The 4,195-nt window shown below is 29.9% G+C and overlaps 1 long non-coding RNA gene across 1 annotated transcript; it reads right to left on the reverse strand.

Annotated features, from left to right (window-relative positions):
• Window positions 1-1,693: 1,693 nt before the first annotated feature.
• Window positions 1,694-2,644, reverse strand: LOC118739836. Its single transcript, XR_004993066.1, has 3 exons — window positions 2,595-2,644; window positions 1,961-2,538; window positions 1,694-1,882 (listed from the first exon to the last, which is right to left on the reverse strand). It is a non-coding gene; the product is annotated as an uncharacterized LOC118739836 (long non-coding RNA).
• Window positions 2,645-4,195: the final 1,551 nt, after the last annotated feature.

A 4,195-nucleotide genomic window follows, 5' to 3' on the forward strand; every position in this document is an offset into this window, starting at 1 on the left:
ATGTATTTTCGTTTGAGATAGGGCGTTTTTGAACCGAATTCTGAAATAAATGTTTTTCAATCAAATTCTGAAGTATTGAGTTCTTGAAAAGCTTTGTGAGATACGGCGTTTTTGAACTGGCTGCCGAGATAGGTCGATCTTCCACTCAGCCATCTACTACTACCACTATTTTTTTGTTTTTTTTTATCATTAAATTTTTTTTAACAGTGTTACTGAGCTGTGTACCACTATTTTTTTGTTTTTTTTATCATACAATTTTTTTAACAGTATTACTGAGCTTTTTTTATTTTTTTAACAGTGTTACTGAGCTGTGTACCACATTTTTTTGTTTTTTTTTTTTAGTGATCAAAATTGCTTTAACAGTATTACTGAGCTGTGTACCACTATTTTTTATTTTTTTTTATCATAAAATTTTTTTAACAGTGTTACTGACTATGACTGTGTACTATTTCTTTTAATGATAAACAAGTTTTTAACAGTGCTCCTGAGCTACACATTTTTTTTTCGTCCAAAATTTTTTTTTTTAATGTTATTAGGCTTTGTGCCACATTTTTTTTTTAATAACAATCTTATTTAAAAATTTAATTTGATGTCTTGGGATGTGATTCTCTCATATTAATAACAATTGTTGACCCCAAAAGCTATATGCTGATGTTCTCTACATTTACAGTCGAAATTTTTTTTTTATTTTTTTGCTATACTCTATTACAGTTCATAGAAAGGGATTTACTGTGGGTGATTTTGTAAATATTGTATATATATTTGTATAAAGTAGTTTTCTTGTATGTATTATTATTAGTCATAGTCGTTTTTTCCAAGTAGATTTGTGTAGTTTTTTTGTATTTCGTGGATTTTGCTATTTCTTAGATTTTATTATAGTCATAGTGGTTTTTTCCAAGTAGATTTGTGTAGTTTTTTCGTATTTCGTGGATTTTGCTATTTCTTAGATTTTCTTATATGCATGCACTTCGTATTTGTAGATAGTATGGGTGAAAATAGGCCTCCTGGGGAACCGAACACCCAAAAAAAAAAAAATCGGTAACGCGCCTTTATTGCAACCTCAGTGGTGGTGTGGAAAAGCAATAAGTTAAAAAAAATAAAGAATATCCATTTGAAATAAAAAATCCTTTTAAAGTATAAACCTTTATTTTATTAATAATCAATTATGGCGAGCGTTTCTAAGACATCATCATAACCATTCTACAAAACGGGATATTAAATAAATCTATGTATAAAGATAGTAAACTATAATAATAATAATAATATATTAATCAATTTACTATTCTTTTGATATATATTAACAGTTGGAAATCATTTATCGTGGTTTACGAAAATTCAGTTTTCTTACAACTACAAAATTTGAGGACTTTTCCACTGCTTACATATAAATGATTTCAAAAGTTGCGAAATTTGCATAAAAATGTTAAACGAATTCAATGGTATTTTAATTAAAAGAAAGGTAATCGATTTATCTTTCTTTTGATATATATTAACAATTGGAAATCATTTATAGTGGTTCAAGAAAATGCAGTTTTCTTACAACTTTGCAAAATTTTAGAACCTTTCCACTGCTTACATATAGATGATTTCAAAAGTTGCGAAATTTGCATAAAAATGTCCAGCGATTTAAATGGTTTTATAATCGAAGGAAAGGTAATCCTTTTAGCTTTCTTTTGATATATATTAACGATTGGAAATCAGTTATAGTGGTGCAAGAAAATGCAGTTTTCTTAAAATTTTGCAAAATTTTAGGAATTTTACAATTCCTACATATGTATATGTTTTTTGCCTCGTTGTAATTCGCCATAAATCTGTGGTATAACATTGTTACTAGCCGCTGATGGTGTTGATGGCATTGAATTTGGTGATGGCGTTGATGATGCTGGTGGTGAATGTCAAATATGTAAACAAACAAAAATAGCAATTAAAATTTATAAACATGAAAAATATCAATGTATACCTTTAGAATATGACTATGTCGGTGATGTTTCAAAGAATAAACTATTAACATGCTTTCATCATGAACGAGAGTCTCATTTTTGCTGAGGGAGATATTTTAATTTGCCTCCAGTAGCGCTTCATTTATTTCACCGAGCCTTAAACATAGTATAATATTAATTTGGAAAGGGGAATGCAATAAAACAGGAATGCATAAACAGGTTATTATTGTCGTTGTTGTTGATGGAAAACCGACTGAGGCCGGGCTTCGTAATGCGGCTACTACTACAACAACCACAACTATTCACTGATAAAGGGCCTGCTCGAGGCACGCAATAAAAGCACAAAAACTGCAGCGCTGATGAAAATTTGCAAGACGGTTCCAACATCCTAATTGGTAAAACGTTGCTACAAATTCACAGCGAACGTGATGCTTTATTCACGCAACACTACAGTTGTAATTGCAACTCGAACAAGCCCAAACACTTCCAAAGCTCAGGAAACTGCTCCACCAATACAACTTATTGTCCAAAGAAGATTGGCTGCAGTTGACTATAACAGAATGATAAGAGCACTTTACCAATGCACTAATATGTCGCTCTGGAAAGAAATATACATTAATTTATATGTTTTCTTAAAAATAAATGCAAATTTACCTAATTTTTCCACCGGCAGGCACGAATATGATATTCAAAACAGAAGCAATGACAACGAATTTTACACACATTGTTGTATTTTAGCGCAAAACGATAAGTTTCACAAATATTTTAAATTATTGCCTGGAACATACACATTTATCGTTATTATTGGAAATGCAAGACTTGGCACGCATTTTTAATTTCTTTTTTATTGAATTCAAATGAATAAAAATACATTTTTCTAAAATATTTCTCAGTTTACATTTTAAAGTTTTTTCTGAAACTTGAATGTAACTCTGTGCGGAGAATGAGAGAATTGAAAATCAGGTGATCTCAGCTGTTTTCAAATGTAAACAAACAAAATGGCGCTTTCCATACTTGTAAGCCTATACAATGTTTTGTACGTTTCAAAAAATAAATAAATAAGCATTCAAAATCTAAAAAAATACATTTTTAGAACAAAAACGTCAAAATCCAATGCACACTATATATCATGATACAAAAAAGAAGGTAGTTTCAATAAACAACTTTTGACGGATAATAAAATTTTTTGAAGTTTCATAAATTGTGAGTATTATCAACGGCCTTGCCACTTTGATAATATTAAAACAATAAATCGGAGTATTTTCTTTCCCATATTTATACCAATGTAATAACATTTCAAATCAAAAACCATTATTAGTGCTTGGTACTTTTTTTTACTTACGTGGTTTTTTTATTAAAAATATTTAAAATGTAAACTGTTAAAGGAGAGTTCATTGTAACTGTTCTTTTCATTTTGTAATAAAAACCACGCGTGCATTATTCTGTGATTTTTTTGTTTTCTTATTTTGAATGCAATCTTGCGATTTAAAAGTCGAATTCTAAATAATGCTCTTCCCAAATAAAACCTTTTTATATTTTGGTTCAAATTTACTTTTAAATTTCTCATCAGATTTTGCAAAAAATTAGGCTTTGTGATTAGCGCATCATCATTAAATTTCACAAATTCTTAATTTATGCAAAATACCTGAAGTCTGCTTGAAGAGATCGCCCTCCGATAAACAACTAACAGATCCTCGTTTAAAGTACAAAACCGTGTATCGACAAAATGCACAACTGTCACATACGCAGTTGCATTAATTGTTTGTAGAGAGTAAAAACACTCATATTTCAAAAGGTTCTCTTTTTTTACAAAGAAATCGCATTTCAGGACGAATGGATAAGGCTTGAGCCAAGAGCTTGTGTGAGCAAATCCCATTTTTGGCAAAAAATGTCAATTACGCGGTTTTGCAGAACGACGATACGCGGTATTGTACTTTAAGCGACGATATGTAAGCATACACTTTCGTCATGCTTTCTGAACCTAGTCGTCAACCCCGTTCGAAATCATGTAGCCGGCATAATTTTCTAGTTTATCATATTCCACATCGTTGAATGTACTGATAAAATCTTCTGGTTAAAAAAAAATATTTCTTCTAGTGATCAGGTAGCATGAATTTGATGAAATGTCATAATTTTATTAAAAGTCAAATGGTTAACAACAACAACGAATGTCATTAAATGAAACTACCTTCTTTTTTGTATCATGCTATATATAATACTTTTCAAACACAATATTTGACTGGAAATTTTTTTAT

The sequence above is a fragment of the Rhagoletis pomonella genome, unplaced genomic scaffold, assembly GCF_013731165.1.
Source record: "Rhagoletis pomonella isolate Grant_MI unplaced genomic scaffold, Rhpom_1.0 Rhpom_scaffold_00005, whole genome shotgun sequence".
NCBI lineage: Eukaryota > Metazoa > Arthropoda > Insecta > Diptera > Tephritidae > Rhagoletis > Rhagoletis pomonella.